We start from the raw sequence: 24,045 nt of genomic DNA, 5'->3' as shown, positions 1-24,045 counted from the left end.
ATAAATAGTACTTAGCCTATGAGTACTGCTACTAATTTTGAAGTGCAACTGGTTCTACCTGTAGCAGAGACCTGCCATAAGTCTGTGTAGCCTGTGTGGAGGTTCTTATTCTGCATACGGCCTAATTTACATGAAAGAAATTGTGAAAATATTTGTAAGTTACTCCAGTACCAGGATGAAAGAAAAACTAACATAAGGTTTAGAAGTACTCACACAGTTCAGGGCCAATATATTAAAGTCCCCTTTTTATAGATGAGAAAGGCATTTAAAACAAGCTTGAAATCCTGTTTGTCTCTCTCTTCCTCTCAAAAATATCTTTGTTATGGTAGCATCACACTGCAGCAAATCAGAATGCCGTTATGGTAGCATCACACTGCAGCAAATCAGAATGCCGTTTTACCCATGTCATACAATCACTGAATAAAATTACCTCCATGAAACAGGGGCCAAAAAGTGAATGCAGACTGCTGGAATATTATCAGAAAATGATGCACACACTTATGTCCTGCTGTGGAGAATCGCGGAGAGGTCAGAAAGCAGATAGGAAGATGATAAAAAAACAGCACAACAGTTAGAGGTATTTACCAGCTTGGGCACATGTGGCTGACAGAAGCAAGTCCACACGGGCTGGCGGGTGCAGCAGGCGTGGTGCCCCTGCAGATGCGCTTGGGAAAGCGCTGCAGAGTAGCTCACAAACCCACCCTGAGGTTTGCAAAGCTGCTATAGCACACACCTCACAGATCCCAGATAAACCTTTACCTGAGATCAGTGCATTAGGTGTAAGTACCCTCTGTTATAAACCTTCAGAAAAAACTTCTGAGTGTTTATCTTCCATGACAAGTGGAGACTAGGGAAATCTCTGTAAGGTGTCTGAAAACATGCTTCTGTTAGGCATTTCAGCTAGCCATCATTCACAATTTTCTGGCCAGCATGATCTTCTGTCACTGTCATGGTTTCTCGCTTCTTGTGTGAAGAAACTCTGACAAGTTTTAAAAATGCTCAGGAGCGGATGAATAAGGCAACTACTTCTATCAGCCTTTTGCAACAGAGTTACAGGAGATAAAAGGGAAAATATGTTCTGAAATATATTGCATATTCAGGTTGAACATCCAACAGTGTGCTAATGGCTGCAATCCATAAAAGTTCCTCAATAAGCAGAAAATGAAGATTCGTCACAACCCAGCAGAAAAGAAGTGGAAGCAAACTGCAGATTTTTCCTGTGGGTTTTGCTTACTTGTTAGCTATTTCAGGCAACTTGTCCTTGGCTGTGTGACCTCAAAAGGTGTTCATGCTTCATGGTTCACAACTGCAAGAATATATTTTTATGTTCAGTCTATAAGATTTATTTACGTAGGGGCTTGGGGTTTGGTTTGGGTTTTGTTTGCTTGTTTTAATTTCACAGTGCCTTCCACTCGTATAAGCATGTATCTTTTAGGGAGAAGTACTCATTTGTTTTAGGTTGCAGTTAAACTCCTGTTGCCACAAGATGGTATCTCCTCCTGCACTGAAGCACTGCTGTTTTCATTGTGGGTCTGCTTCCTCCCTGATATAAAGTAAATTTTAAAAATATATAGCATTCAGATCAAAATGGCAGAGAAATACCTTTTTTAATGCTTTCCATCTGAAGACTTGTAGCCTACTATGAAAACAGTACAACTTAGGGAGCCACCTATGAAAAAGTCCACATAATTACTCTGTAGAAATGTTCATGCATGCAATACCTCTTGACATTGAAGTTACTTGAGAATCCTTCTGTTGCTAGGCCTGAAGATGGTTGAGAAACTCAAGTGCTTTTCAGCACAATTTCCCATGTACGTTCTTCAGTGCAGTACAACAAGAAGATGCAATCCACATTTACTAGGGACACAGACTCTCATTAATACTTCGCTACGTGACAACCCAATAAGTGGTACAACCAGCACAAGCAGGTAAAGGTACTTTGTTATAAGAGAGACCTGAGAAAATTAGCCCACTAGCGTTGTTCATGCAAAACATCTAATCTAATGTATACTTACCAGACTTGGAAAATACCTCCGCACAAACAGTAAAGCACATAACAAAGCACACAGTAAGTTAGATTTATGTCATGTTACCTTCAGCAGTCACCTAAGTAATAAGACAGCTTTTGCCAAAGTGAACAAATAAGTCAGTGGTAGAAACAGATGTGGAAATGCAGTAATCTGTTTTAACTTTTACAACATATTGACTCCTGAAGATTAGATTTCCCCATCAGCTACTTCAATACAGAAGGTAAGATAGAAAATGTACTCATAAACAGGCCTCTCAGCTTGAATAATGTGCCATTTCACCAAAGAAACAAAACAAAAAGTATATCTACAAGGAGCTAGACAGTCACAGACATTAAGATTAGAAAGCCTTATTAGGGAACTTTGTCTCTGACACAAAGCACATATTAATTGATAAGCTACCTCTGAACTGAAATAAAGAATTGTTTAAGGCTGAAAAGCGTGTATGCCTAAGCTTGGAGACTCATTACTTCCTCCATTTTGCAACTGTGAAGTAAAACTAGATGAGGTCCTAAATGATGCCTCACTAGAAATATATTAACTTAGAAAATTAGAAGAGTATCGGTAAATCATTAAATAATTTCAACTCCAAAATGCAACTTAAATACACCAATAGTTTGATAAATATTTCTATAACTGAAGTTGTCAGTTTAGCACAAATTTGAAGAGCAAAAACACACCACTAACATTTGCACTAACAGTGTAAAAATAGTTAAAACCTAGTCCTGTTCTTATAGAAACTAAATAAAATTTGATACTCTCTTTAATGAAAACATAATAGAGCCCTTAATTTCCCATCAGAATTGGTTGTCAGTACTTTCAATAAAATATTTTCTCTGAATATATCCTGTAAAACTATGAGACTCTCCTCAAGTCTTTCAAAAGGCTTACTCCTTAAATCTGAAATTGCATAGTGTTTGATAGAAAATACATTTTCAGCATTTCATATTATAGGCTTTCTTATAGAAGAGGTCGCCTAAGACTCCTTCTCATACATTTTTCCCCCTAGAGTGGCTTATGTCTGGCACTCCAGTGGAAGGCAGGACACTCCTACAACCCTCTCTAGAGGAGGATGTTGTACCACAAAAGAATAAAATGTCTTCCTGACCCTGCCTGATGATTAGCTTGCCATGAAGCTGTTGCTTCTACAGTGCCAGAAAGATAGTTTCATCTTTAGGAAGGAAATCACTTTATTCCTGGATTCTACATCTGCACTTTCTTTATGGAAAATGTTGAAGACTTATGTTTTTATTATAGCAGGGTACCAAGAGAGAAAACACCCCAGCAACAGTAAAAACAAGACACATCTGCATCTCTTTAGTATACCATTTCAGGCCATAAAAACATGCCATCTCAATACATGCACAGGTGCAGTTTAGGGCATAGAATAGCATTAATTTTAATTGTTCTCTTCAAGCACACCTTTTGTGGAAACATGATAATGCAATGAGGTTTTGAAATATCTAACATACATGGCATAATATTATCTATAGCATTATTCAGTGGATAACTTGATGTTTTGTCTCCTGCCACATGCAATTAAATTAATTCTAAGAAACAAAAATTAAAAAGATAAGTAATGTATACAAGAGACTGCAACAACTAAAAGAACTCTCACTTAAAAACTGAATTTGCATGTTACTGTGCATCTCTATAATAATTCTCTACAAAATCTCCCTATGTATTCAAAACCAGAAAAATAAACTCTTACTTTCTAGAACCAGTAAAACTCAGCTCTATTTCAGCTCGTGGAGAATGACCACCCCTTTACTGTGCAACTTCACCTGATGAGGACTCTTTGTACCTACAAAGTACAGCTCACGGTATTCAATAACATCGCCAGGAGTGCCCTCAAGCCCAATGCCATCACAGGAGACCAAACTGGTTTGCATGCATGCAATCATCAATACAGACAGAAATCCACAGCTTTTTGGCATCCTGCTATGAAAATCCTTGAGAAGTCAGAAAAATTAAGCCTCCTAAAAAGGCTGATCTTCTTTCCTATTCCTCATTAATGTATGGAATCAGGAAAATATTACCCACCCATGGTCCCTGCTGCATAAATATATTTGTGGATCCAGCAGGTTAATTGTCTTGTGGGTACTGAAAGAGACCACTTTGTTTCTTTATAGCTGCATGTAGCATGTAGCAAGTAACAGGACTCAGAAGTGGCAGGATTATAGGACAATTCCTCTCCTCATCTCAGCACTCACAACGCTCAGAGCTTCCACACAAAGCATGTCTTAATTGCAAGGAAACTGCCCTGGGCAGTGTACAGAGAATGAAGATGGCGTAGGCCCTTCAGCGAGCAGGTACTGGCCCTGGCAAACCTCAGCAGCTGTGGTGGGAGGGCAGTTTACTTGGCCTCATGTCAAAGGCCACCTCTAAGCCACCGTAGACATCATGTCCACTCACCAGGGTGTCAAAAGAGGATTTGCATCCTCTTGTTGTTCAAACTTCAAACACACAGCAGTGAGCTGTACCCTTCCCTGGCTTTACTTACTGTCTCTCCTAACCTAAGTCTGTAGCTCAGAATGTTGTTCTTGGAGCAATGCCAGAGGTACTGCTGTACTCAGTTGAGGTTGCATTAAACCGTCGCCCTCACAACTCCACTTCTCTACAGCTGCCATAAAACAGCATTAAATGTTCTCTCAACAAGTGCAGTGTAGCTATGACATTTATACTGTTAACTTGGTGTTTGTACTAAGGTAATACTAGTGTGCATACAGTGCTATTGGGAAAAAAAAGACTGCAGATACTGTGTTTTACTTCAACATTTACAAATAAATCGTTCTCATTGTAGCTGATTGTCACTTCTGTAATGCAATACTTATGGTATGCATTGCACAAGGTTCTATAGTATTGCAAAATCAGGTAAGTGTTTAATGCTTGCTGAATTAAGAATCCCATCCTAGAACTGGTATATTGTATACTCAAATGTCCTGTCACTAGTCATTACAAAGGATTTTATTCTCATTTAGTTGCTTTCTTGACTGTTTCCCTCTGTTTTTAAATATACCCTAAGAGAATTAAAGTACTCTTATATAACAAATTTCAGACCTTGAGTATTCAGCAGATAAATAGTTATCTTAAGAAATTTATAACCTGGATTAACCAGAGGAAAATCTTATTTTCAAGAAGAGAAATACTTCTAAATATTCATGCAGTACCACTCCATAGATGGTTAGCAGCAACCTGTTGCAAAGCTTAATTCCTGACTTTGAAAGATAATTCTACACTCTCTTGAGCTTGAAAGAGAAACGTTAAGCTACACTGTTTTAATTACATTCCCTTTGAAAGGTTAACTTTGAGTTCTAAATAAAAACAGTACATTTTTTATTAAAGAAAGCTCTCTATCTATTTGATGGATTTAATGTGAAAACAGTCTTTCACTGCTCCAGGAGCTTATTAATTGTCTTTCCTACCTGGCTGTTTTTCATATAATAAATATAGGATTTTATATAAGTTAAACTAAAGATGATATTGAGCTTCTACTGGGCTCCTTAGATAACCAGTCTGTACATGCCATCTGCCTTAACATTATTATAGAAGGCTATTCTATAAAGCTAACCAACCAATTTATATTTCCTTCCCTCATGTACCTTTCCAGACTTTCCTCCAAGCAATTCCCTGTTTTAGAAACCCCATCTGCCATCTTCTATCCTCTCTTCTAAATCTCTCTTAAAAATACTCTCACTTCATCGGACCTGAAAATGCCAGTCTGCTCTCTTAAGATATAGTATGACAACTGATATTTTTGTTAAACCCATAAATTATGTATCACTGACTTATGCTGCTTATCATGGTCATTTTTTCACATCCTACTAGATTTCTGAATATGTTTAAGTCTCCCATTTTTTAGTTGGCTTTTATCAAAGGATGCAGTTCCATAAAGTTTAATTATCTGAAAAAGTGCTTGCTCAAACCAAAACTGGGTTTGGACAAGACCTGAATAAAATAGTGCCTTTGTCTGAAAGAGCTAACAGAGTAAGTGGGATTTTCAACTGTAAATATTTGCATTACTGTGATGTTTAGTACATAAAAGAAAAACTACATTTGTGTATTAGCTCGTCAGAGCCATTTGAAATTTGCTGCTTGTTTCAGATATGAAGGGTCCCCGTTGGAAAACATTTTAGTCATTTTTTCCAACAACACCATCCATCTACAAAGGATATTCCCTCTCCCAGCAGCCCAGCTTTTCTCATAACCTTGTCACAACATTGCTGCAAGACTGCTAACTTAAGAAAAAAAAAAATTAGAAAAACATAAAAGTAAAAGATTACTTCTACGGAAAACTTGACCACACTGCATACACATTCTCTGTTCCTTAGTCAAGCTGGCAGCTGAACACCTCTGCTGCTCACTGCACACTGTACAAAATGCCTATGCAAACACCACTGCAGTATTTTGTTGTATATCAACAGATTTATCTGCATTTAGTAACCAATATCCATGTACAAGCTGCTCTTGTACAGGCATGCCACATTTCTGTGGAAGGTACAGCCTCCAGAGAACACACTCCAAGGACAGGAAAGAGGAAACATGGTTATGACCTGCTCATCTGTGAGTACCACCTAAGTGAAGCTACTACATAAACTAGCTCAGAGAAAGGTACTGGTTCAAAAACTTCTGAATATGGCAGTTGATATAATCATATACATTCAAGGACCCACACAAACTTTGTGTAGTACCATGAACCTTATTTGGTTCTTCTCTAATACACTGGAAAACCTAGTTTAGCAGGAGACTATTTTCTGTGAGAGTAAACCAAGCGGGATCCAACACGGTTAATATTGAGGTGACTGTCTCTTTGCCAGATAATAACATTTTTAACACATACATTTTTCATAATATTTCAGGTATAATTAATATAAGATGCAGGGGGACCCTCGACATGATTTCCTACCTTCCTTGCTGTAAAGGACATGGTTAGGGAGGATTTACTCATACATACCTTCATGAGAGGTTAAAGATTTTCATACAGTAGAGATGATTTCTAATAGAGCAATAACACAAAGGAGACAGTTCAAGGAGTTTTGACAAGTCTCCCCTCATATCCACCTAAAGTTCAAAAGCATTTTCCCTTTTATAAATCTTAATTGCTTTCCTTATAACTCAATGAAGATAAGGCACAGAAAATATTTTTAAATGAAACATACCTTTGTTTTATGAAGTGGTGGTTAGAGTGGTGAAAGACCTTTAGCCAAGGTCCCTCCAGGGCAATATACCCCTAACTTGTATATCTGCAGAACTTCATTGTATTGCAAGTGTACCCAGGAGCTTCTTTTGGAGTGTGCTTCACAAACAGCATGCCAAAATGTGTCAGAAATTCAGTTACAATGCCATTCAAAGTCCTTCATTAATCACATGTCCTTATGTTCTCAAATATATAGCCATTTACAAGAGAGAGGATATTAAATCATAATCTGGTCTGTCTCTGTTAATTTATCACACCGACCACAGCAACTGCCAGGTTCAGTTCCTCTGGGGACTCAACCCTTGCTAAGGTTCTCATTAATCCAGAGCAAAAAAATTCATGGCTGCGTTTTGAACTGCTATTGGTTTTGTTTTCTCTAGGAAAATTCTGGGCTTAAAATTTCTTTTGTTTGAATTGAATATCATGCAAAAGCAGAAAAATTTCATTGCTATAGATGTAAAAACTGAGGCGTCCATGGAGTTTGACTTACTGTGCTTCATGGTGTGGAAGTGACAATTTTTGCTCCATTTACTGACTTAGAATCCAGTATAACAGAGATACAGTTATATCAAGCTACAGTACAATGTAAGAGAAGATACACAGTTCAGTAGTACTTTTCCACTGGCTATTTTTATACTGAGAATCACATGATTCAGTGTTATAAAATAAAACTATTAACAAATTGCAAAATTGTCTTTCTATACATGATCCAAAAGTAACACAATCTACCCATCCTCCTGTTTCAGACAACAGCTATTTATACACAGGTACACCAAACCACATATGAAGCACATGCCTGCACCATCCAGTGCATCATGAGGCACATCTGTTTCACTGATTTCTGCAGCATTAGATTAAGCCTAGACAAACTATTCGGCTTTTACCAAGAAGCAGGGCAAGTCTCCAAGGTTATTATCCCAAACATCTCATTCTGTTAGCTCTGAGGGCTGACTGGGCTAATAACAAATAAACTCCTCCTCTCTATTCCTTGCTAGGCTATTTTAAGTCAAATTTTATGTTACATCCTCAGGGATCACTGATTACAAAGGGATACATCAATCAACAGACATGTTGTGAAGTTTATGAGGTGAGCTACTTTATGGTTTCCTTCACTTTTCTCACAAGATTTGTACAATAGTGCAATGAAAATGAATTATAAGCTGACATTAATTATCAGGCATCTTACACATCTATCTGTGTAGGAAAGGTCTTGAAAGAGACAGATGGGGTAAAAGTACTTATAAAACTAAGAAATAAGTATAAAAAGAAGAGCATAAATGGAAAAGAGATTAAAGCGTTACAAAATTGACAAAATCAGAACAAATAAGGAATCTGCCTGCCATAAGGAAAACCAATGTACTAGTCTAAGAAACAGCTAAAAAGTGCTAGCTATCCAAAATGAGGAGAAACCCAGACAAAGTAGCTGCAGAAAGAAAGAATAGGAGTTTACAGGAAAATTCACATAATGTTGGCTATAAGACCTTCTAAGAGATGAAAAGAAAATCTTCCTGTCCTGTGCCAGCACAGGTAAAGAGCAAAAGAAGCGGATGTGCCTTTACTGTCCCCAGCACAAAACTTGAGAAATTGTGTAAGATGTGTTTCATCAGCATTTTACACTGCAATTTCTCCTTCTGTAGTTTTACATGTTGAGCATCTGAAATTAGGAAGCAGTTATTTACTGCTCCTATTTTGTAGAAGAAAATGTGTAAGCTGCAAAAATGATGAAAACTTTCTTAAAGCTTCAGTCTGCAAAACAGCATTGGAGTATAGAAAATAACTACGCTTCTTGTAGCATCAGTGCTGCTGGCATCTGAAGAGCATGGCTTTATCAAAATTTGGTCTTCTGCCTGTAGTTACACAGGAAAATCAGGAGTACATACATGTGAATCACTGCCTTTTTCTTACGGGCAAGTAAGAAAACTTCAGAGATCACAAAGGTGCATGTGTGTGCCTGAGGTTTTGAAAGGCCAGTGCTGGTTCTTGCTACAAAACAAAACAGACTCTGCAGTTCTCACTGGACACAGAGAGCAGCAGGTCCCCACAAAGCAATCCCTCTCAGTTTAGTTGGACTATTTGTAAATTCAAATAGAATTCAGCTCCCAAGATCTGAAGAACACTGCATAGGCCCTTAATACACAAACTTTCATTGATACTAAAGTGCTTTTAAGATGGACTGATTGATTTATTATATAGCTGGATTTCTTGAACTGAAGGTGGTATTAGTATTTTGTTTGCATAAATCGAAAGGGAATATTTAGAAACATCCCCTAAAAGTGCAAAATTCCAGATTGAGGGAACCCCCTACAATACTTTTCTATAGGTATACCCCCCTGACAACAAATAACATTGCCTGCACATACCCTGAGATTTTATGATCTGTGTTGTTTGACCTGCAACAATGGCTTACGCTACAGTTTTTATTTTTATTTATTTTTCATATCAAGTTGAAGCTTGATCCATTATTTGGATTTGTACCACCTGGGACATGTTCACCACATTCACAGTCAGCCTCAGGGGAGGTGAATTGCAGCAATTCCTTCTGAGACCTATTGCCCTTTTGGGAGAAAGGAAGACAATTTTTATGGCAAGATGGAGGTCAGATGTGACACGTCTGGAAACTGCATCTTTGATTTAGCAAAGCCTTGCACAAATGGGACAAATTAGGTCGTGCATCTCCTAAAGAAGCATTTGGCCTTGCCTGAGCTGGCTTGGTCCTCCTTCTTGAGCTAACGCAGTCCTGGTGAGGGAAAAGAGAAAGAGTAATAAAGCCACAGAGCACTAGGTAAAGCAGAAAATGGATGAAATTCACTACAGAAGAATTCCACATTTGCACACAGGGAAAGGACAGGCCCTGAGCTGGTCATTAATACTCAGTAGTGAGATCTTGCAGTTGGGACAGGCTCTTGCATAAAACCAGCAGCTGCAAGATCAGTATCAGTCAAAAGACCAAGAAGTGCATTGAGACTTGAGATAGCAATAGAGAACAAAACACAAAATGTAATTGCATCACTGAACAAATCCTTTACTTCAAAGCAATATTTTTAATACTTTGAGCAGTCTTTATACCACAGCTTTAAAGAGGATATATTAGAACTGGAAAATTTTCAAACACAGGCAACAAATATACTCAAAACTATGAAGCAGTTTTCGTGAGAGGAATGTTTGAGCAGGCTACATTTAAGTAGCCTGGAAAAAGGCTTATGCTTGAGTAAAATGATAGAGGCTTAGAAGATCACCATTATCACAGAAGGAGTGGATAGGGAATGGTTGTTTCCTCCACTAATGCAAATAAACAGAGTCTGTCAAACAAAGATGGCTGGCGCCATGATCAAAAAGAGCAAAAGGAGACTGATTACAAAACTGGTCTCACGAGGACATGTGGAGCCTCTTGCCAATGATTGCCATGGATGAAGGAATTTCAGGTGGCTTTAGGGAGTGCCTGGAAAACCTGCTTAGAATTTTTTCAAAGTGCCTGTGCAGCAACAACCTAAGCAGGGCTCTGTTGCAACCAAATGATTCGAGCAGGCTCTGAGTCCTATACAGTAACAAGAGCAATGTGGAAAACAAACAAACAAAAACAACAACAACAAAACAACAACAAAAACCAAACAAAACACAAGCAAACAAACAAAAACCACCAAAAAACACAATATAGCACTTTACCTTGCTTTCATCCAACCTTCTACAGTCTCTAAGCTGTAAGTCTATCAAAGATTTAAGTCCTTTTTAACCATTTGAAAGTTTTTAGCAATGTTGTGTAGTGGATGAACAGTGTTACGAACCAGTTGTGCTCCTCTTCAGGTCTGGTTGTACTGCTCTGCTTCCTCTCACCACTCCATGCACTCTCAGGACTGCAGATGTCCAGGCGTGCGCCAAAAAAATCGGTTTCTCTGTAGAACAGAGCTCCATGGCTATGTTTCATTTCACAATAACATGGGAAAAGGAAAGTTTTTATCCCTTCTAGCACAGGTGACCAACAATTCTGCTTATCCCTAGTTGATACGAGTGAGAAGTGAAGCACAGTAAGACACTGAGGAAACAGGGCATAGGGAATAAGTTTCAGAGAAATTTTACACACAGTTTCTGCTAAACTCAATATGCGAACATGTACAACACCTAAATATTTTCGATTCATGCTGCAGATTTATTACCTAAGGCTTTTTAAACTTCATCCTTCCTTTGCTGTACATTCAGCTGAGAGTGTCCAGCAAGAAGCCATGCTCCCTGCACATATCAGCCTGAGGCAGCTCCCCAGCGAGCCCATTTTAAACATCTGCTCTCCCACTTTTACTGCTCAGTGCGGCATAAAGGGTATATTTGACACTCTTCCCCCAATAGTTCAGTTTGCTCAAAATAGTTATCAGACATTAAAAACCTGCCAAAAGGTTCAGCTTTACATTTTGAAAGCTCCCTTTGAAGCAAGGAGCAAACCCATTTTGAGGTCATGAAGAACACACAAAACTAGGGGAGACTTCAGCAAGTGAGAAAGAAGCAGCCTGGAGACACATTGGATATGCACAAAGGTGCCAAGAGGTGCCAGAGGGACATAAACCATTAACCAACAGCTTGAGAGTAAGTTGAGGCTAGCAAATGTCATGTGGGAACTGTAATGAAGGAAAAGAAGGGGTGTTTCAGCCCTCAACAGAGCTCCGGCATCATGTGTGCTTGGGTATTTGCCTGATCCCTTTCCAGAGAGAGCTGCTATGACAAACTATCATCCACCGTGTTATCTACAGTACCTTCCTTTCCACATTATTTCCTGTATAGTGTGAGGAAGAGAACAGCCCAAATTAAACAAGCAGGCTATTCTCCTTTACCAGTTTTGAATAAACGACAGCTCTGGCTAGCCATATCAGAACCCAAATCTATATTAAATTTTCACCAATATCTTTTGGAGCGGCAGTTTCATTTACTGAACAAGAAGGAGAGGAAATCAAAGGAGAAAATCAATTATACAGGGTATAAGCTTTGTTTTCACACTCCAAGAGGCAGTGCAAAACAATCGTCGAGCAGTGCAGAAAGAGCATAGGATGTGCAAGCTAGTTTGCAGATGAAGAACACAGCAGGACAGCATGGGATTCTATAACAACCCAGCTCCTGTCAATGAAGACAACACTATGAGCAGTCTGAGGCCAAACAGGTGAAAATGTCTTGTCATTGTGGTTTGAATATTATACTAATTATACTAATCCAGAGACAGGGTCAGTATTCCACTAACAAGCAGGACTTGTTTGGGGGATTCTAACTATATTCAGAATATAGAGACCAGAAAAATGAAACTTCTCATCAAAGAAGAAAAATGTTTTTTGATGAATGACAAGCCTCACAGCTCAAAAAATTAACACCATGTAAAGCTGAACAACTATTAATGCCTTTATAATTATTCGTAATACATTAAGAATCTGATTTTGCAACCCCTCATACCAGATGCAAAACTGCAATCCTTGTTATTTCACCTGCTTCAGCTCTAGGGCAGATATACTACAGCAACACAAGGTAAGTTTTCACAAACTTTTAAAAATCAAGTGTTCAGAAATTCCAGCTCTTTATACTGGTCCTATTTCAGTATAGTTTCACTGCTAGCATTTTACATATTAAAAAACAACAACTCAAAATGGAAACAAATGTTTGACATCTCAATGAAAGAGAATTTTTTGCCCTGATTTGAAAATGATTTGTTTCAATGTTTCAAAATATTGTGTAAAAATTATAAATCTAAATTTCCCAGTTTGAAATTAAATTCAAAGTGTCTTTAAAGGATTTCCATTTTTATATTTTTACATTATTTCTTAACCCATCATATTATGAAATCATTGTTTAAAACTTCTTTTTTTTTCTTTTCTGTGAATGTTTGCTATTATGTTTTTAACTCTAAGGTTCATTTCTATAAAACTTCACGATAGTACAGCAAGCAAAGGAGGAAAATTGATCCAGAAGATAAAATATATCACTACTAACTAGCAGTAGCTCTTGGTAACTTTTACAAGAGTAAAATTAGAGCATGTAATGATTGCATGCCAGCAGCGGTGACAGCTGGAAAGAAGGCTTTAATAGGCTTAAGCTACTTCCAGTAATAAAAATTAACATTTTTCATATTTTAAAAAATGAAGAAAACTTCAATACTTTTTCTTGTATTTCAATATATTTTTGCTTGGAAGTTTTTTTTGTGAATTTCCCTGAAATTTCACAAAAACACTACAGCTTGAAGAAAATAATATTCCCACCCAAAACAAAAAGTCTTGTTATTTTATAAATAACCTAAAATCATCAAACAATATCTGTATTTCTTCAGTATTTTTTTTCTCTCTTTGTAAAGAATGCAGAGTAAAGACATTTGAGAGAAATGCTCACACTATTTCTTTCTATAAAATATTAATCCTAAGGTGATCAGGAGAAGGGACAACAGAAAAATTTAAATTCCTTGTAAAATTACATATTGGAATGACTGCTAGCTTACAAAATGCATTTACAGTTTTAAGCAAAATCAGTCTTAACTGGCAAGTAAGGAAGCAGATATATAGAGGCATATGCAAGTGGTACTCAACATTAAGGATATGTCACAGTCAATATTGAAAGAGATGTTATTCCTGATATAATGGTTTATCTATATTACTTAAATGTATTACTTCTGTCAGCTGGAATATGTTTCTCCAATTTATAAAGCTGAAAATAGGGTTTATATTTGCAGCCTACCTTCAGGAGAGCTTCAGACTTTGGGAATAATAACCGTGACCTATATAAAAAACAGTAGGACTTTTCCTCAGGTGACAGAATTTACCAAAATGATCTGCAAGACAGCAGATGAAACTGGGCATCTTGTATTAATTGGAACAGTGTTTCCATTTCACCTCTTGACTATAATTGCAAGGCTCTGCTTCCTCTGTCATAGTTTCCCTTTGTTCAGCCTGATACCACAAATGCAGGTTTTTTCCCTTACTATTCTCTTTATGAAGGAAAATCATGCTTACTTAGCATGCATAAACTTATATCTAGTGTCATAATAATATTATGTAAACTGGTCAAACTTCTGTGCTTGAAGAAAGTTCTGTTTTTCTCCCAGGTTTTCTCTTTCAACATTAAGATGAAAGTAGTCATAAGGTAAATTTCTAGACTGACACTTCAGCTACATTTACCTATAAACTCCCCTTCTAATTTTATATGTGAAAAGTTGTGCTTTTCCTCATATCAGAAAAATTTTGCTAAAAATAAGTGATTAAATAACCCGCTCAGCTGCAGCTTCTCACCCATGTCTCTTGTCACATCTCAGCACTACATTTAGACAGTAAATTGATGTATTTTATATGCAAAGCTGTAAAATAATCCTGTCCATTCCGAATGAATGACAGAAATAGATTTTTTCAAATATGTTTTTTCAAGAATCAAACTGAAAATTTTCTTGTTAATTACTTCATTGTAATTATTTTCAGTCCTTTAGCAGTAGAAAAAAAGTCTGAAAAGACTTCCAATTAAACTAATGATACTGGAATTCAATTGAAAAGTAACATACTGCATAAAAATGTGTTGATGGACGGATACTACTACACAGCAGCAATTCACTTGGCTGCTTCTTAGTACTGTCTTTCACATAGGACAAGGAGAGACTTCACATCAGCAGCAAGCCAGAAAAACATTGTTAGAATAATAGAATTATTTCAGTTGCAAGAGACCCTCAGGGTCCTCAAGTACAACCCCAACCTAACCTAATTCCAGCACTAAACCATGTCCCTAAGGACCTCTTCTAAATGCCTTTTAAACACATCCAAGGATTCTGATTTCACCACTTCCCTGGGCAGCCCGTTCCAATGCCTGACAACCCTTTCCAGGAAGAATTTTTTCCTAATATCCAACCTAATCCTCCCCTGGTGCAACCTGAGGCCATTTCCACTCATCCTATCACTTGATACTATGGAGAAGAGACCAACATCCTCCATGCTATAAACTTCTTTCAAGTAGTTGGAGACAGCGACAAGGTCTCTCCTCAGCCTCCTTTTCTCCAGGCTAAGCAGCCCCAGCTCCCTCAACTGCTCCTCAGCAGACTTGTGCTCCAGGACCTTCACCAGCTGCATTGCTCTTCTCTGTACTCTCTTCAGCTCCTCAGCATCTTTCTTGTATTGAAGGGCCCAAAACTGAACACAGGATTCAAGGTGGGGCCTCATCAGTGCCAAGTACAGTGGCACAATCACTTCTCTAATCCTGCTGGCCACACTATTCCTGATACAAGCCAGGATGCTAGTGGCCTTTTTGGCCACCTGGGAGGATGAAGAGGATGGGTTTAACAGGACCAAGGTACAATAAGGAAAAACTATTCCTGCCCTATATCGCAGTATGTGTGGACAGACCATACGCTGTCCTTCTTGCTACCTAGCAGTACTTGTATCAGGGACTCACACCTCCAGCCCACTCTATCAGAAGACCCTTCACCAAAGCCTCACAGCCACCTCACATGGACCTAATCCCTTGCACCCCTTTTCCCTCAAAATAAATGTATTGAAAGTTCTGTCACGGAACTTTTGGGTATGGGTTGCTGAGAAACAGGCTTATCTTGAATTCAAATCCCTTTGGGAGAGATTACATTATAATCCTAGTTTCTGAAAGAGAGGCCACCTAAGCAGCACTTAAGAGGGGTAGCAGCTGAACTTTCAGTGGTGGGTGCCCGATGCAGCTGGTCCTGCCTGTCACTTGGGAAGTCAGACCATAAGGCTAAGCGAAGGTCTCCTTCTACACAGAAGTCACAGCTCCTTCCCAGCAGTGAACTGATGCATCATGAAACCTCTGACCCACATCCTGCAAAGCTCATTTGGAGAAGCAGCTGTCCACTCTCACCTGCAGAGCCACCACTTGTAAGCAAGCTTTCTGCAATGCATATAGTAGACTGGTAGCTGAAAAGAGATTTGTTTTGCTCTCAGCAGCTGGCTACCCTGAAACTTTAGAGATTCCCTAACCATGCATTCCCTCAGTTACAGCAGAAGGGTTTTTTTTACATTCCCTTGAAATGTCACTAAATGGCCTAACAGTCACCAGCACAGACATTCAAAGGAATATTAATAAACAGCGAGAAAATAGGTTTGCCATTACCCATGTTCTCTCCAAGTTTCCTGTCTATTTTTCCACACTGAAAAAGTACAGCCTATGGTTCCCTCCAGAGTGGGAGCTATCAGCCAGCTTCATCAACCATCTCCAGAGTCTTGCCATTTCAATTTCCTCTTGTGTTTCTCGATGTAGCCTCACACAGCCTTTCAGAGCATCTTGATGGCTGCAGCCCATGGCAGCAGCTGCTGTGAGCAGTGGAGGTCATAAATCTCAAAGTTAGCAAATCAGACGAAGAAGGAAAACCTGAATGCAAGGAAAATTGCTAATTATTAAGCTGAATCACTTTCTCTATTCTTCTTAAAATCAGAGCAGCGAGCAGTACAATGTCTTTCGGCACCTGTCAGTCCACACTGCCAGTTGAAGATCGCTCTGGACAGTCATCACAAATGTCCAGAGGCAATTAGTCAGGCATGTTACTGTACAGCACCAGCAACCTCTGAGAAAAACCGCTGTAGAAACGAGAGTTACCATATGCGACATACTACTCAGTAGGGCACACCTGCTTCTTCCCAGTTCCTTCAGAAACATTAGCTGAATGAGAACAGCAGTGAGCTTGAGGGGAGAGAGGAACAGGAATTCCATTAACAGCTTCTGTGCTGAACTCAAGTTGAGAAAGGAAAATAATATTCTTCTCTTACACACCACATTTTTGTAGCAACATTTTAATAAAGTAGTGCTTCAAAGATCCACTTGCAGTAAATTTAGTTGACTTGTAAGAACAAGTTATTAATTAATTTATAATTTTCTTCATTCCTTTGTAAATCAGCACCAAGCAATGGATGCATACAACATTGTTAATGTGTACAGGACTGCAGATCAGAGTTACAGTTATTAAGCAGTCACAGGACAAATAAGGAACACAACAATGCTTAATTTCAGCATAATTTCCTTTCCTTATTTCTTATTCATCATTTCAAATTTGCTTATTCTCCACTGGCCCTTTTTCTTTTCATTAGAAAATGAAACAATATAGTTATTGTAATTAAGTCATCTGACAATTTTTTACTTTAAGAACTACAATAATTGACTATGAAAACAACAAGTCCAGATGGAATTATGTCCTAAAAGTGTGCAAGATGTTCAGTTCATTGTGATTCATTTTGATTCTCAGTCGTCTTCTTGAGTGCTATCCTGCAGCCACAGAAATTAAACCAAGACTGAACGCAAAGAGGATACACTGCTGAAGAAACCTACACTATTTTAACTCTGCGTAACTGGACATGCTGTATTCATTGTTACAGTTTAAGCGTTACCATTTTAAAAGTCATCACACACCTCCCCAGGATTATGGCTGAGTGAGTAGAATGCTGCACTCTCACTAAAAGGTGCAGGGAGCAGCAAGTCTTTATGAATATAAATAAACCTGAACATTTTCTTTGAAGTGATTCTATTATCCCTGCTGAATAAATTTATTTTTGTTAAAGGCCAGTCTTAGAATCATAGAATTATGGAATGTCCTGAGTTGGAAGGGACATGCAAGGATCATTATGTCCGTCTCCTGTCCCTGCATAGGACAATCCCACAGTTCATACCATGTGTCTGAGGATGCTGTCCAGTCTCTTCTTGAATACTCACAGGCTTGGGGCCATGACCACCCCCCTGAGGACCCTGTTCCAGTGCTCCACCACCCTCTGGGTGAAGAACCTTTTCCTAATGTCCAGCCTCCCCTGGCACATCATCCTGACATTTCCTCAGGTTCTGTCACTGGTCACTAAAGAGAAGAGTTTTGTGCTTGCCCTTCCTCCTCCCCTTCTAAGGAAGCTGTAGCTGTGATGAGGTCTCCTCTCAGTCTCCTCTTCTCTGGGCTGAACAAAACAAGTGACTTTAGCTGCTCTTTACATGGCTTCCTCACCAAACCCTTCACCAACTTTGTACCCCTCTTCTGGACAGCCTCCAGTAGCTTTATATCTTTTTTATCCTGTGGCACCCAGAACTGCTGAGGCCTCACCAATGCAGAGCAGAGCGGGACAATCACCTCCTTTGCCTGGCTGGCAATGCTGTGCTGGATGCACCCAGGACACGGCTGCCCTGTTGGCTGCCAGGGCACACTGTTGGCTCATGTTCAACTTGACATCGACCAGAACCCCCAGATCCTTCTCAGTGGTGCTGCTTTCCAGTCTCTCATCCCCCAGCCTGTATGTACAGCCAGGGTTACCGTGTCCCAGGTGCGAAATCTGGCACTTGCTCTTGTTGAATTTCACGTGGTTGGTGACTGCCCAGTCCTCTAATTAGTCCAGATCCCTCTGCAGGGCCTCTCTGCCCTCAAGAGTGTCAACAACTCCTCCCAATTTTGTGTCATCAGCAAATTTACTTAGTATTCCCTCAAGTCCTGTGTCCAAGTCATTTATGAAGACACTGAAGAGCACTGGCCCTAAGATGGATCCTTGGGGAATCCCGCTGGTGACTGGTTGCCAGCCTGACATAACCCCATTTACTAGCATCCTTTGAGCCCAGCCCATCAGCCAATTTCTCCCCCACTGCATTGTGTGTTTATCCAGCTGGGTGCTGGACACCTTGTCAAGAAGAATACTGTGAGAGACAGTATCAAAGGCTTTACTCCAATCCAAAAAGAACACATCAACAGGCTTCCCTTGGTCAACCAGGTGTGCAACCTTTTCATAGGAAGAAATTTTGTCAAGCAAGACTTTCCCTTCATGAACATGTGCTGGCTGGGACCAGTGACTGAGTTGACATTCAGGTGTTTTTTTCATAACTCCCAAAACAATCTTCTCTGTGATTTTGCCAGGCACAGAAGTGAGGCTGACAGGCCTGTAGCTGCCAGGGTCATCCCTGTTGTCCCTCTTGTAGATTGGGACAATAATTGCCAGCTTCCAGTCGACTGAGACCTTTCCAGATTCCCTAGAGTGTTGAAAGATAATGGAGAGAGGTCTCACAATGATGTCAGCCAGCTCTTTAAGCTGGATGAAACTTGTTTTAGCCCAAATAGCATCAGCAATAGGAAGTGTTTTAAAATACCAAAGCAACCTTATTGTTGAAGCCTGTGATAGCCGCAAATCAAAGCAGTTAAAATCCTGCCTAGCTGACAGAGGTTTTTGTTGCTATTTTTCATCCTGATTGCACAGCTACCTACTGTAGCTATACTTACCCTGTATTCTACATAATACCGTGACAGACTTAAACTAGGACTTTTGGCCCAGAGACAGAAACTCTATCAGGAAGCTTCTCCCTGGTTCAACTCCAGGAAAGTTTGGTGTAGTGGGAGCCTATAGTCTGCATTCTACACCAAGAATCAACAGGAAATACAACACAGAAAGCCAAAAGATCTCTCAAGAAGAGGGTCAAAATTAAGGTTTTTTGAAAAGCAACAGTCTAATTATAAGATTTCTGCAAAGCTCATCCCGTCATTGAGAATAACAGATATTGTATGGCCTTGAGTCTGATGTTTTTCTACACAAGTACAAATTAGCTGCATTTTCACTACACTAAATGTAACCACACATGGAAGACTGATGCACAACTTCCTTCATTGGTGAAAATGTGAGTATGAAGATACAAGCTATAAACTATATTATTATAAAAGGTTTACCACAGACTAGCTGATGAAAAGCAGAGGGACTCCTGGTTTTCAAACAACCCTCTAGTGGTATGACAAAATATTCAAAACCTAACATTTATTTAGTGAAGTGAGGAGCCCAGCAAGAATGTCTCGCTCCAATACAAAATGGGATGAGTGAAACAATATAAATGCAATAAAACGACAAATGTTAATTTTGAAAAGTAACCAGTTCAAAGATATGAAACCTTGAAAATTATGCAAAGCTTAAATTTCTCTGAAGCTCTAGGCATTAAAAAACTTTCATATCCAGATTATGTTAAAATAATCTAGATCTTCCCAAGAATTCAGGCAGATTTGGACAAAGTTCAGGCAAAGTCCGTTTCTTACAGACTTAATTTTAAAAGTATTTATCTGTATTGAAGTTATCTGTGATACTGTAATTATCAGTCTCTGGAACTGGGGAATTCTTCTTCAAAGCTGAATCTATTCAATTGTCATGCATTAATGCCATGAGATATAAAAATTATCAAGCAATAAACTTCAATACATCAAAACAGCATTTCGTATAACTTCACCAAAACAATACCTGCCTTGTTTCAGGAACATTTCATTTAAGATAAAAGTCAGACTTTCTGTTTTAAATAATTATCAGCCTTCTTTCATGTCTGATAAATCTCAACAGATTATATGTTTTGGAATTATGTTATCATACTGTGAAGCAACCACAGACAATTTTAATAACCACTGAACTCCCTCTTACTTTTTAGAATTATTTTCTCTCTTGTGTGTTTCTGTTAAAATCATCTTCTCTTGAAGACCCTCATTCTCCATCTTGTACCTTGCTCATCTGTATCAACATAGGTGTAATGAGTACTGGTATTTCAATACAATAATTTACCTTGTGAACAAGGAGCAGAGACAGCCGAAGGGAACTATTTGAATGCATATCCTAAGCTTCATCACAGAAGGTGCCACTGGATTCAAGCATGATTTGCAGTGGCAGAATATCAGGATCTACCTGAGCTGAACCTGGACAACCTGGAAGATGTCACTTGCATTCATGACCACAGTGTCTTTACTAATCTGTCTTGCTAAAAATGCTATCTTAAACTTAACCTTTTATTAAATTGTGTATCATGTGCCTTCTTGTCTTACTTCCATCTTTTAGTCCTTGGCAACAGTTAGGGCACAGCTGCTGTTGATCACACACTTCTACATGAGTGTGATGGATCCACTTGACTCCTATCTGTACTTTGGTTCAGGCTGACTAAGGAGCAACAGGCCTCATGTCCTTGCGGTGAGCTTGTGAGCTAGAAAGCCCCTGGATCACATACAAGGGAGTGAAGTAGTCTTGAAAAGTATTTTCAAAGATGAGTTTGAAACCCAAAAGTGCAAGATAACAAGTACAGAACAAGATACCAAAGCTAGAAAAACTACATCTATCTTGTCTATACTATGGATTAATAACCAGCTATTCAGTCTATAAATATTACTATCAAGATGGACTTTTCCTGAACTACAGCTGGACTGCAAATCAGGTGACTCTCCCCTCGAGCAGGGATGCCTCTTAAGGCTAGAGATTCCTTACCTGAGACTAAGAGATTCTTTCTTACCCAAGGTGGAGACATCCCTTACCTACTACAGATTCTCACTATGTGACAGATAACATGCTGAATTAATATTATAAAACATTACTAACTCACATAGCTACTCAATATTACTATAACCATTGTATGGCTAATTCCATTATACATAAACTGATGACCAAGTCTGAGACTAAGACTGGATCCAGCTGCTTCTAGGATCCAAAAAGACTTCAGAAAACAATGAGGTCCACTCTGAATCTCATGGCTTGATGGGAGGGTCTTCCTTACTCTTTGTGTCTCTTTCATTAGACATAAACTGTTGACCAAGACTGAGACCAAGATTGGGCCCAGCTACAACAAGGCTCCAAAAGAAGTTCAGAAAGCAGAGAGGTCCACTCTGAACCTTGTGACTCAAAGAGAGGATCCTCCTTACTCTTCATGTCTCCAGCCTCTGTGTGCATCATTCTAACTCAGTTCTAACTAAATTTTCCTCTGTATCTTTCTTCCATGTAGTAATTAATTAGGTGAACTTTGCCATCAAATTTATTGAATCTTGTCAAACCACTTAAACCTTGTTAAATTCCACCAATATTATTGAACTCTGTCAAATTATTGCTACTTCTCTCTTTTGAATGAGGTGCATTTCACTTATCTGCAACAAGAGGAAATACAACTTGCCCTGCTTTGAGCAGAATATGGTTAAGGAAAAAATATAAGAGAAGGTGAGATCTTGGGCCACCTGAAGTAATTCAGAGTTTCACCACACATTTGACTTCATTGAAAATCATTACAGCTGCACTGTAACCCATCAAATTGCAGAAATACTCACAAATTATTTCTCCAAATGCACGTGTCTGCATTGTCTTCCATTCTGCCACTCTTCAGACTCACGCCAGTGTCCATACTTCGTTCCTTTGGCTACATCTTTCTGAAATGAAGCATATTCCTCAGTATCATGTACCATCTACAAGTAAATACATCGGACAAATGTGTACACTGATCCTACAGACACATAGATTTAGCCACCAAGATCGACAAATATATCTGAAGGTGAGCAGTTCCCAAACTGCTTCTGAAGACAGTGGCCATACCTTCTTCGCTTGGAAATATATAGAAGGTGGAAATGTTCATAAGCTAACATATTTTTTAAAAAACATATGATATTTTTATATCACACATATGTGATATAGAGAACATGGGAAAATTACTTCATCATTTAAATTGGTTGATTGTGCACGCTTAAAATCATATCCACCATCTGTAGCAAACATTAGAATAAATTTTGCTATCTACAAATACTCCTGATACAAAAAAAAAGTGTTCATAAATAATACAAGGAGGACTGAATAAGGCTGGAATTAATTATGTAAACATTTAAACAAAAGTATTAATAGAAACTCAGATTCATTATGCTGGCTATGATCAAATTCTGTGCACAAATCATCTCTAAAACCCAAAGAGACATATCAAGCATAAGAAGGGAGTTGAGATTTTTTTGTTTTGAATTCCAGCTTTTCAATTCAAGTGTTGGCTTTTCTGGTTTGAATTTTCAAATCCTAATCTTCAAAAATGTTGTTCCTAAGTACTAATGCTGTATTTCACCAGAGCAGTAGAGTGCTAAGCCCCTCAAATGCACACATCAATAAATCAGAGTAAAATTGCAATGCAATCCTATATCAGAGGTTTATCTGTTTTTCTAAATCAATGATTAAATTTTGATATTGGATATGTTTGCTTTTGCACCATTCATATTAAAACCCAGATTTTTTTAGTGTGTTACTTCATACTCATCACTGTGTCTATAACATACAAAACCACCAAGGAATAGTGGTTTGTTTAAATTTTTCATAGTTTTCTGGAAGGCTTACTTAAGATGCTTCTAAAAAGAATTAAAGGAACTACTAATTCCATTGTCATGCCACTGTAACTCCTAGTCTGGGCCCAGATCACTACAGCACATGGCCAGTTTAGCTTTATTGAAAAAATCAGCTATTGAGCTGTGACGGAGTTTAATAAAGCTAAAGCCAGGCAAGATAGGAAACATTAAAAAAATACAGAACTTAAGTCGGTAATAGTAACTCAAAAACCGAAAAGAAAAATACAACATGAACAGCATGAAGACCTGAAGGAAAAAGCAAACAGAATATATCAATTAACCAAGGCTGAGGATCAGCCTGTTTCAGGGTTGATAAAGACTGTCATATCTTCACCTGACAACTGTCCAGACAGCAGAGACCAACTAGGTGACTGCAGAGGGAAACATTTGGTGCCTTTGGTCCCAGCTGGAGCCAGTGCTATTAGTTTTTTTTAATTTTTGCACAAAATCTCTGGCAGAGATGACAGTCATGGTTGTTTTCTCTTACCAGCTGATGAGTGTCATACTATTTTCTTTGGTTCAAGTATCATTAAATGCCCTGGGAACAACAGGCTTTGAATGATGAGCAGCAGTCTGAAGCCGATGGTGGTGGAAGACTTGGTCTGTGTATTGTCTCCACATTCAGTAATGGCAGAAACCCTACACATCAGCATTGTGCAAAACCCTTAAGACCTGTTAGACTTCGCCTTATGTTGGGAGCAGCAGTGTCAGTTTCCAATATTTGGGTTTTCCTTTTCTATGGTTTCTGCAGT

General features: G+C 38.7%; 1 long non-coding RNA gene across 1 annotated transcript in view; it reads right to left on the bottom strand.

Annotated features, from left to right (window-relative positions):
* LOC135577247 (uncharacterized) overlaps positions 1-22,386 on the bottom strand; it is a 37,676-nt gene extending 15,290 nt beyond the window's left edge. Inside the window, exon 1 of the long non-coding RNA XR_010468809.1 lies at positions 22,247-22,386. This is a non-coding gene — a long non-coding RNA (uncharacterized LOC135577247). The remainder of the gene's footprint in view (positions 1-22,246) is intronic.
* Between the last annotated feature and the right edge of the window lie 1,659 nt (positions 22,387-24,045).

Source organism: Columba livia, chromosome Z (assembly GCF_036013475.1).
Source record: "Columba livia isolate bColLiv1 breed racing homer chromosome Z, bColLiv1.pat.W.v2, whole genome shotgun sequence".
NCBI lineage: Eukaryota > Metazoa > Chordata > Aves > Columbiformes > Columbidae > Columba > Columba livia.
This window is presented reverse-complemented; position numbering and strand designations above follow the sequence as displayed.